We start from the raw sequence: 12,368 nt of genomic DNA on the forward strand, positions 1-12,368 counted from the left end.
ATTGTAGAGAACTAAAAGGGACCTTGCAGGCTTAGTTCAACCCCATCATTTTACAAATGAGAAATCTGAGGCTCATAGAAATTGTATGACTTTTTCAAGGTCATATAGCTAATAAATGACAGGACTGGAATTTGAACCTATATTTTGTGACTGAAAATCCAGTGTTCTTTTCATTATGTAACACCTCCCCTTAAAATTAGTGGAAACATTCAACTTAAAGACAAGAAAAGTTGGAAGACACTATAATAAGACATTGCATACATACAAAATTAAGCAGACTATAGTCTGAATATAGCTGACTCCAAAGCAAAAGATGATAAGCTTAAAGGATGTAGTTCAGACATAAGGAAGCCTTTCCAGACAGTGAGTTCATCTCCCTGGTAACACATTCAATTGTTTATTCCAATTGATGAAGCAGTGGAACAGATTCTGTAGAAAAGACACTGAACTTGAAATCAGAAGAACAGGGTTCCAGGGCTTTGTCTCTCTCTGGATTGGGGATGAAGTCTCATATTTGCCTCATAAAAGGAGCTTGGTAGAGTGTCTTCTGTCTCTATTTTTGCAAATAATTTTATAGCAAAGATATTAATCGCTCTTTAAATATTTGATATAATTCATTTGCAAATCTGTCTGGCTCAGACTTGATTTTTCTCCCCCTTTGGCAATTCCTTTATGGCTTTCTTATTTCTTTTTCTGAGTTTTGACTATTTGAAATCTCTACTTTTTTTGTTAATTTGGGCTTTTTATATTTATATGGACAATGCATCAATTTCATTTTAATTTTCAGCTTTGCTGATATCATTGTGTTCAATAGTTTCTAATTATTTTTCTTTTTTACTGTTTATTTTGAGTATGTCTTCATTTAAAAATTTTGGTAATTTCATTTTCTAATGATTTTCTTGATGATGTTAGCTAATGGATTATTAGTCATATTACATTGCTCTTAGATTTACTTATCATTTTGGTGGTCTTTATTACAAGTTTCTCTATTTTTCTGTAATTTAAGAGATTTCTCTTGTATTGATTTTAGGATTTCTAATTAATTTATTTTCTGTTTTCTTAATTGATGTTCATTTCATTGATTATGTTTTATGTCTTATACATTTTCAGAGATGACTATTTTCCCTTGAGAACTGCTTTAGATGTATCCTGGAAATTTGGTATGTTTCAGTATTTTAATCATTGTTTCTATAATTTGTTCCTTGAATGCTCCATTATTCAGGATGCCATACTTAATCTCTATTTGGGACTTCATTTCTTTTTCATATTTTCTTTCTGTAAGTAGATTTTTGTTTATATATTTTTTTTGCTTTCAATCCATTTGTTTTCAATTCATTGCCACCATGAAGAAAATTTGGTATATACGGAACTTTTCTTTTTTGTCAATTAACTCCTTAGGTCTTTTGCTTATTGATAGAATCTCAGGATTATAGGTTATGGCTATTTTAGCCACTTTATTTGAATAATTTCAAGCTTTTTATCAAAATGATGGTATTAATTGACAGCTCCACCAGCAATGCATTAGTGTGCATGACCTACTGCAATCTCTGCAACATTGAATATTCTGTTTTTTTGTCATCTTTGCCAATGCCAGTTTGTTGGATGCAAGATGGCATTTTATTAATTTGCATTTCTTTTACAATTAATGATTTAGGACAGTTTTTTCACTAGTTTAGTTTCAGTTCTTTAGAGAATTTTGAGCATATTCTATGACTATTTCTCTGTTGGTGGTGGCTTTAGATCTTATATATTTCTGTTAATAATCTCTATATCTTGAATGTGAAAATTTTATTAGAGATATTTGATGCACAATTTCTGTTGAAGACAACCATTTTCCTTCTTGTCTTGTATGATTTAGTTTGTCTTACTTATTTTAATTTGTTTAAAACTTTTCCAGAATTGCTTTATCTTTTGTAATTGTCTCTATCTCTTTTTTGATCAAGAATTCATTTCTTATTCAGAACGATGGCAAAGTATGTGATAGACTTCCAATGTTTTATGATCTGATCTTTATTGTACGAGACTATACATTTTGTAGAATGAATATATTTTAAATTTACTGTGGAATATGATGTAAGATATTGGTCAATATCTTTCTTGGATATTTTCTTCTGGTTTTTGAGGCATTTTATATCAAAAAGAGAGTTCTTTTCTAAGTAATTTATGTTTTCAAATTTATTGAACACAGTTTATTACTCTCAGTTATTCCTGATTTTCTTTAGTCAAGTATCTTCCATTAACCTGGTTTTCAAGTTTTTAAAATAAGATTTTAATTCTTTTATTTTGGTTTTTACATCACTTAGATTGTACCTTCCTTTCTCTGTCATAGGTTTACTCCTTATAACAAATATAGACTTTTTTTTAACAAAAGGAAGAAGTAGAAGGGAAAAAATCTGCAAAATCAATCAGTACATCTAAAAATTATGACTTTATATGCGTTTCCAGATTTATGGATTCTTGCTTTCTGCACAAAAAAAGGAGTTCAGTTTCTTTTCAAAGCTATTCTTGTGACCCAGATTATTCTTTGCAATTTTGCAGTACTTATTTTAAATTGTTTTGTGGGTTTTATTCCGTTTCTATCGTTGTAGCCATTGTATGTATATATTATTTTCCTGGATCTATTTACTTTACTTTGTATTAGTTTAAGTTTTTACATGCTTCTTTATATTCATCATTTCTTACAGTACTGTAATAGTTTATTACATTGATATATCAGTTTATTTAACCATTCTCTAATTGGGTGCGTATATTTTCTCTAGATGTTTACTACCACAAAAAGTGCTACTAACAATATTTTGTGGTATATGAAGCTTTTTATTTTGTCAGTGATATACGTGGAATATATGCTTCTCAGTGGAATGGATATTTTAACTATTTTTATTTGAATAATTCTAAACTGATTTCCAAAAAGATTATGCTAATTCATAGTTCTGCCACTCCACCCACACCCCCCAAAATCTGTTCCTGTGCCTGACTTGAGTAACACCTGCAATATTGATTATTTCCATCTTTGACAATATTCTGCATGTGAATTGAATCCTTACCACATATGTTTATTAGTATCATAGATATTAAAAAAAACTTGATAGGGGCAGCTAGGTGGCGTAGTGGATAAAGCACCGGCCTTGGAGTCAGGAGTACCTGGGTTCAAATCCGGTCTCAGACACTTAATAATTACCTAGCTGTGTGGCCTTGGGCAAGCCACTTAACCCCGTTTGCCTTGCAAAAAAAAAAACAACTAAAAAAATAGAATATGATACAAAGATCAAAGACTTACTGTTTCTCCTCTTGTTCTAGCTTTGTTCATTTAGTCTGGTAAAACCTTTGCAAATCTAATTAAATTTTTCTTTTGCAATGGTCTCTATTCCTTCTTTGGTTTTGATTTGACTCCTTCCCATAGCTTTATAAGATCTATATGATCTGTTTAGGTTTTATAATATAATCTTTAATATTCAGGACATTTATCCATTTTGAATTTAATTTAGAGTATACTCTAAAGTTTTAGTCTAAGATTAATTCCTGCCATATTGCTTTTCCACTTGCCCCAGTAATTTTCATCAAGTAGATAATTCCTTCCCAGCAAAGTTATGATTTGAATTTTATGGGAATATCAGGTTATTGAGTTGCATAATTTATAATTCTCCATTGTCTTATATATCCAATTTATCTTTTTTCTATTTTTTAAACCAGTACAAAATGGCTTTGATGATTGCTGCTTAATAGTTTTAGTCCTCAAAGCACTATTTTTTACTTTTTCCCTTGATAGTCTAGATTTTGTTTCCCTACAAATGAATCTTAATATTATTTTATAACTCTATGAAGTATGCCTATGATAGTTTGATTGGCATAGCATTAAATCTATAATGTTAATATTTTATTACTTAATTTTATTTTGTTTTTGTCTGTAAATGATATAGTTATTCTCCCTCCCCCCCACTCCTTTAGGTCTTAGCATATGATTTTTTTTTACAAATATGCCATTGAAATTTAAGAAGTATATATTAATTAAATTCCCCTTTTGAAGTCATAGTAGGTATGTTTCATCCAGATTATTCACCAATTTGTTCAACTCTAGGGATGACTTCATTTTTGGTTATATTTAGCTTTTAGAGAGGAATATTTTTTAAACTAAATTAAATGTTTTTTCAATGAACAAACATTGATTTTTTTTCTCTCTCTCACTTTTTTTTCTTACTACCTCCAAAATGAGAAGGAAAAACAAATCCTTGTAACAAATATATATTGTCAAGAAAAATAAATTCCCACACTGGCCTTATCCAAAAAGTATATGTGCCATTCTGTTTCTTGAGTCTATTACCTCTGCACAAAAATATTCATTCTGGAAGCAGCATATAGGGCAGACAGTTTACAAGACTGTCATAATAATCTGCAATGGGACAATGGCCTCTTGTATTAAAGGTGGTAGCGCTAGCATTAGAGAGGAATGGGTTGATGAAGAAAGGGCGTTTTGGAGGTAGCAGAAACAATTTAGAGACCGATTAAGATAGGTGGTCGAGGAAAGGGAAGACTCAGAGACCCTGAATCTTTCCAATATGACAGACTGAGTGAAATGGTTATTTCATAGACCGAAACAGTTGTCTAAGGCAAAAGGTTTAGGTGGAAAGATTGGACTTGGGTTTTGGTACTTTTGGTTTGCGGTGCTGGTAGGCCGCCTACTAGGATGAATGGTTATGGAATTCAGGAGCCCAGTCAGGGTTAGAGGCATTGATTTGAAAGTGTTAGGATGTACTCAGGGGTCAGTGACAGAATCTTGGAGAATGGATCATTTTGCATACTTGTTTTCTCATTTTTCTGCTTACCATTGAGTAAGTGATCTTTTGAGGTTCCCGCTTACTCATCCTTTTCTAACCTCTCGGTAACATTTTACACTGTTGATCACTCTTCTTTCCTGAATATTTTTTCCTCTCTAGATTTTGTGACAATATTGTCTCATTGTTCTCCTCCTGTCTGGCAACTCCTAAGTCTTCTTTGCTAGTTATTTCTTAGCTAATCATGGATGCCCCCCAAGGAAGTGTTCTAGACCCTTATCTCCCTCTGTGTACTCTCACTTAGTGAACTCATCAGCTCTCATGAGTTGGACTTATTTTGTCTATACAGATAAATTTTCATTTGATTTATCCATGCCTAACCCGTCTCCTGACCTCCATGCCTGGAGTGTTCTCTTTCTTTACCTCTATTTCCTGGCTTCCCTCAAAATTTGGCTCAGATCTCACCTTATATCCCATTAACATACATACATATGTATGTATGTATATATATATATATATATGTATTTATGTATATAAACATACATATACATTGAAATACCTCCTATTTCATATTTATATAGATCTTTATAATATATTATCTCCTCTAATATCTAGCATATAATATATATATATATATATACATATATATATATATGTTTGTGTGGGTATGTATGTATACACATATACCTTTTGTTTGTTCTTTGTATGCTTGGGTGTTCTACATTGTCTCACCATTAGACTGTAAACTCCTCGATGGCAGGGACTATGTTTTTGCCTTTCTTTCTACAGTGTGTAATAAAAGCACCAGGCACATTGCAAATACTTAATAAATGCTTATTTCCTGACCTGGAAGCTAGGTGGTACAGTGGCCTTGGAGTCAGGAGGACAGGAATTCGAATCCAGCTTCAGACACTTGACACTTGCTGTGTGACCTTAGACAAATCACTTCATCCTGATTGTCTTGCATCTGGGGTCTTCTTCAGTCACTCTGTTTCATATCTGGATCCAGATGACTCTGGAGGAGAAAGTGACACTGGTGACTTAGCACAGCCCCCCTCACTCAAATCCAATTCATGTGCTTGTCATGGCATCACCACCCTGATGTCATGGCCTTCGAGAACAAAGAACAAACATCATCATTTACTGATCTTTTTACTATTCTTTGAACAACATTCTGTGACTTTTGAGTTGAAGTGGTTTGGTGTTGCTCCATGATGGAAGAATTTGATCTGTTTACCATATCTCTTGACCTTTTTTTCTATATCCTCCTTGCACAGGCCCAAAATAACTGGCTTCATCCTTTACCGTGACCATAACAGTTCCTAACTGAATGTAGCTGTTTATGCTGGTAAGCAAGCCTCCTGCAAGACTCTAGTTCCTTTATTTCCCAGTTACATTGTCTTGCAGTGGCTCTGGTTTGATTCCCTGGAGCTCTGTATTGTCCGTGGGCTCTGCTAGTCCTGTGTCCTGTTATGGCTTCTGCGTTGTGTCTTCTTCCTTCCGTGTGGCTCGTTATATCTCAGAACTTCTTCGAGTCTTCTTAGCAGGTCTCGTAATGGAAGAGCTTAGATCCATTTCATTTTGTTTTCCTTCATCTTTTTTCCTTTGGAGCCATGAAGAAGCTGAATTCATATTCAGTTGAGGTGGGATACTTTCTAGTTGTGTGACACTAGACAAATCCCTTAACTTCCTTTTGCCTCAGTTTCCTCCTCTCTGCAAATGGGCATAATAATAGCATCTACCTCTCGGCGTTGTTGTAAAGATAAAGTGTTACAGTTTTTATGAATAGTCTTGGAAGCCTCAAAACACTATGTAAATGCTGGTTTTTTTTATTGTTTTTCTTATTATTAGAGTATTTGTGGTAGATTGGTAGATGTCAGTTCCTCTAGGTCTTGTCATGTCCCAATCTTATACACGTATCTTTGACTTATTTATTTTGTTGTTTATGTTTTCATTTCATTTTATTTCTTTCAATTATATTCAAAGATAGTTTTCAGCGTTCGTCTTTTTATTATATATAATCATGTTTAACATATTACCATATTTTGACTTGTTTTTAAAACATCAACTATATCATTTTGATCCTGATATCTGAGTTTAGGTGTGCAAATGAGAATTTTAAAATAGTGATTAAAACTGGGAATAATACTGAAATTCAGGGCTTGCTGAGATTGATTCTTGATATTTGGACTCCTGCCCAAATAATTTATTTAATTTTCTTTCATTATGTTTTGTTTTTGAAAGACAGTGGCATTTGTTTGTAACTCTTGTTCTAGCTGTTCAATGAATCTTTGGTTGAACGATTTGACAAACTTAGCTTCTCTCTTAAAAGAAAGGATTGCTTAATAGATTAATTAATTAATCTTCTTAATAATTTTCTGCTTTGTAGCTGTATGTGTGTCAGAGGGGAATTAGTAGGAATTACCATTGTTTAATGAATAATATGGCAAAATCAAACAAACAAAAAGATTAAAGATCTCTACAAACAGTTGCATCCTTTGGGTCTCTTGACTCTACACATTCTGTAAGGTAATTATGCAGTACAATTAAATTATTTTAATTAACTTCTAACTTAATTTCAAGTATAGAGATATTCCTTCCCCTTCCCTTACTCCCAGTAGGGAATAACTATTTATTTATTTAACAAAATCCATCATTGGGATGAGAGGGAATTTGTCATTTAAATATGATGGAGGCATGAGAGAGTTTAATGAATTTTTAAAAGAACGACATTATCTGTTTTCTCTGTTTTGTTTGTTTTTTTGGTCTTTTAGCAAGGCAGTGGGGTTATGTGACTTGCCCACGGTCACACAGCTAGGTAATTATTAAGTGTCTGAGGCCAGATTTGAACTCAGGTCCTCCTGACTCCAGGGCTGGTGCTCTATCCACTGTGTCATCTAGCCGCCCCTGTAGTCTCTGTTTTGATCTAAAATTCTGAATTGAACTTTTGAGTTAAAGGAGTAAAGATTTGTAACACTTTATTTTTGTTGTTGAGGTCATTTAGAATTCAGCCTAGTACAAGTTATTTGAAGAATTATTGACAGAAGAAGAACAATAAGGGGTATTTTCTCAAGTATTTACACAGAAAGCAGATCAGCTTTTCTAGCCTTATGAAATAGTTCACATAGCAAAAAAGATTTTTAAGTCGAGAGTCAGGAGACCTGGCTCTGGTTCCCACCTCTGCCATTCTCTAAAGGTGTTTTCTCAGATAAGATGCTTCACATTTCTAAGTTTTTGTTTGTGTATTTAAAAGGAGGACACAGGGATCTCCAAGGGTCCCTTTAGCTCTCAAGTTCTATGATTCTTTGAGTACACAGGAGGAAATTAAAAGTAGAGAAGCAAGAGTCCACACAATTCGTAATAAGTTGGGACAAGTCTTGTCAGTTTTATCCACATATGAAGAGAATAAATTTTGGACTTAGAGGATACAAAACCTACCTTCTTTTTTCATACCTATAAATGGCTTAAAGGTAACTAAAACCCAAAGCAAGCCACTCTCCTGAAAGTTTTAGGGGGCTTTTAGAAAGTATTAGTGGTAGAAGAGGAGAGAAAGGATAGTCTTCTTAGTTGGTGCTGAGCAAAGTCAAGCATGACTCAAACTGAAAAGTGTGGTCCTCATTTCATCATGGTCTGGTGTGTTTTATCCTGCTTCCTAACTTCTTGAGATGTTTTAGGTTGTTTTTTTTTTTTTACAAGGCAATCGTGGTTAGGTGGCTTGCCCAAGGCCACACAGCTAGGTAATTATTAAGTGTCTGAGGCCGGATTTGAACTCAGGTACTCCTGACTCCAGGGCCAGTGCTCTATCCACTGCACCACCTAGCTGCCCCTGGGGATGTTTTAAGATTAGGCAACAAGAGCACTTTCCAGTTTAGAGACTTTCAGGCTCTTTCCTTTCAAAGTGTCCAATGTGAAGATTCCAAAGGCATAACTTGGGTTATGTGACTGTGGGTTACTGTTGGTTGTAGTTGGTTTGAAAACATGATATTTTTAAAGCCTTCCTGGTTTGAGAACTTCAGAAGTGGACCATGGTCAGGAAATTCCTGGGTAGTTATGATACAGAATCATTGCTGAGAATCAGATTTTGAAAGCTGAAAGAATTAGAGGAGGAAGTCATATCCAGTTGGCTAAAACCAGAATCATAACAAGATATGAAACTGGGTTAGAAATAAATAACGATTGGGATTCAGACTGTAGAAATTTTATATCATTCCAATAACTTGTTTTGCTGGGCAAAGAGTTAGCTTAATTTGCAGTACTTCTGTCTCTAGCTTCCTTTAATGTTCTTTCAGCTAGAGGGCTCTTGTGGCCACCATTCTCATTGTTTTCCCTTGTAATGAATGGACTGCTCTATTCAGCACTAGATAACATTGACCATAGTACAACTCATTATTTTCATATTTTTACTGTGATGTTTTCCTTTCACATGTTCAGAATAATATAACTTCTATCCTGGATGATTAAAGCCAAGAGAGAGCAATCAGATTAAGGACTAGGCTGTGCAGCCAATATTTTATACACAAAAAATTAACAAGAATGAAATTATTCTCATAGGTGCTAGCAATCTTTATTGTCTGTTCTTCATCAGATGTCATTATTATTGGCTGCATCAACTCAGAAAAAAACAGAACATGCCTTAGACTGCCCCCTTAAATCTAGGGCTTGCATCCTAACTTTCGCAATTCAAGGTCAGCTGTATTCCCAATATGGATTTGGGAAAATGTGGAGAATGTAAAAATGAAGTTGTTTTTCTTGGACAAGTGAAGAATGTTACTTGAACAAAAAATGTGGGGGTGCTTAGTGCTGGAATTAGATGCCAAAATAAATTTCAGCATGAATTTAGGTTTCCCAAATGTTGACTGCATTTGAGATGGACCATGAGAGGGTGCTAACTTGCCAGCTTAATTAAATTTCTGGAATGCTTCTGGGCAAAATTAATATATGTGGACAAAAGCCAAAATCATTTTGACTGAACAGATTTTTAGCTTGCACAGAACAACTCCAAGAAACCTTAAAGTAGTTAATGTACTAATAGTTGTGACAAACAGTGGTTAGAAGATTGCCTCTTCTTTTCCCCTCTGCCAGTTGGCATTTATGATGAACTAGCTATTTCAAATTCAGTATGTTTATTGGAAACTTTTAAGGTGAAATGAACTATTAGGGACAATGCTCATAGAGGTAGATAATAACGTACAGTAAGTGTCAGACTTGACTGTGCTAAATACCAAGGATGCAAATACAAACAAGCCAGACTTGTTTCTAGCATCAAGGAAGATCATACAGATGTGGAGCAAGGTCAATGTGCATTGACATTGTCTGGAGATGACCTGGAAGTGGTATTGTAGCTTGTTTGGGGGCAGAATAAGGCAAAAGCTACCAAGCACAGCTGGGAAGATGAGAAAGTTAAGGTTTGTAATGGGAAGAGATGGTGATAAAGCTGAAGTGGAGATAGCATGGTAAGCAGATAGCTAGGAAGTGGTTTGGAGTACTGGTTCACAAGCTTCCCATGAAAGCATCTCCAGAAAGTCCACTTTTATTCCAGTGACAAGTTTACTCAGCTTTTGAGGAAGGAGGTTGAACCCTAATGTTGTGTAAACCCCAATTGTCTTATTCGTTATATGAAATAGGAGCAACTGGGAGAAGCACTATTTATATGACAAATTCAGCATGCATTTATTAAGCAACTTCTGTAGAAAAGACACTACTGTAGGAAGTGGGCACATAAAGGTCAAAATTAAACACACTCTCCTCTCAAAGAATATATATTCTACTGAAGGAATATGACATATATATATTATATATATATTGTGTAATCAAATACACAATAGATACAATAAATTTAGGAGGGAGTGTTTAATAACTGAAGTAAAGACATTGTGAAGGAAATGGCCCATGGATTGTGCTTCTGAAAGCAACTAGGGATTGCATAAGATGGAAGAGAAGAGGGGAGTGCACCAGACATGGGGCAACCTATAAAAGAAGCAGAATTCTTCCTGATTTGGGCTTTAGTAATCAAGAACCTACAAAGAAGTATCTTTTTATGGGCAGCCCCATGCCTAGAATGTACCCCCCTCCTCTCCCACCTCATGTATAGGTTCATTTTTAAAGCCTTTTCCCCACTCTTGGCCTTTGCAATTCCCCAAAAGCAAGATATGAGATCCTGTTGCATCACCCCACATTTGAAGGCTAGAACTTTGTCTGATGGGCACACATGATTACTAAGACTCTCTTGAGAGAAGAATTTGAGTAGCTCTTTGTCCTCTATAATTGAGTTTTTTTAGAGGGCATGATTATTTAGTGTCTATTTATTTCCCTATTTTGTTAATTGCCTTTTAATTCTTACTCTCAAAGTCTTCTTGATCTTTTGTCCTGAAATAATCAATGCTGTGAAAATTCCTACCCTTTGAATATTTGGATCATTTATACTCGAGCTTACTGCTCTGAAAGTCTCATGTTATTGTACATGATGAAAAGTATGTCAGTAATAGTTGAGAAAAAGAAAACTTGTCTATAGTCAATTGTCAGCAACCATTTATTAAGTGTCTATTATGTGCCACACACCTTTATAAGTACCTGAGATACAAATGAGTAAAAGAAAGACAATCCTTGTCTTCATGGAGCTTATAACCTAATATTTGTATATGTATGAGATGGGGGGGCAATATATAAAAGGAAGTTGAAAATGGGGAGAGAGTGTTAGATGATGCCCACCGTAGTAGTGGCTGGAGGGCCGGGGTCATGATGTTCATGGAGACACAAGTAAATAGAGGAGGTGATAGGAAGTGAAGTTAGCGGGAAGATTCTGGGTTTTCTCTAAAGGAAGGTTTTGAGAGGAGTTTATTGCTTCACTCTCCAATTTTTCTAATCAGGTGAGAGGCAACTGAGATGCTGAGAAGGGATTGAGTATCACCAAGCCTCACACGGTAGTAAAATGAGAGCTGAACTTAAGATCCAATAACTGGCTTTGATTTCTGCCTTTTATACTATCTTGGTGAACTTGAGCTAGTTCCTTCAGCTCTTTGAGATTTGGTTGGCTTTTCTTGTCAATGAATGTGGCTGTACTAGATCATCTTCTCCTTTACTGATCCATCAGGCTTACCCATAACTATCAATTATATAAGGCAAGTGAGAGACTGGCAAAATTCAAGTCAGTGGTAGAACAGCATCTTTGAAAAATCATCTTTGATTACACATAATAGAGAGGGAGAGAAAAATTGGAGATAGGGTGAGGGGGGCAAGCAAAAGTGTCGCATGAAAGGAGTCTATGATGTTGATTATATATTACTTCCTTTTTATTGTCTTTTTCACCCTTGCTCTTCCCTGCTACCACATCTCAGACTCTGAGCTTCTTCTCAGCTAAATGCTTTAGCTTAGAGACAATTAAGTGTTATAGTGTTTGACCTGGAGTCAGGAAAATATGAGTTCAAATTTGGCTTTAGACTACTAGGGGTTTTTTTTTGGGGGGGGCACACAGCTAGGTGGCACGATAGATAGAGTGCCAAACCTGAATCAGGAGGACCTGAGTTCAAATGTACTTCAGACACTTAACACTTACTAGCTGTATGACTCTGGGCAAGTCACTTAACCCTAAGGGCCTGGCAT

The sequence above is a fragment of the Macrotis lagotis genome, chromosome X (genome assembly GCF_037893015.1).
Source record: "Macrotis lagotis isolate mMagLag1 chromosome X, bilby.v1.9.chrom.fasta, whole genome shotgun sequence".
In the NCBI taxonomy this organism is placed as follows: domain Eukaryota; kingdom Metazoa; phylum Chordata; class Mammalia; order Peramelemorphia; family Peramelidae; genus Macrotis; species Macrotis lagotis.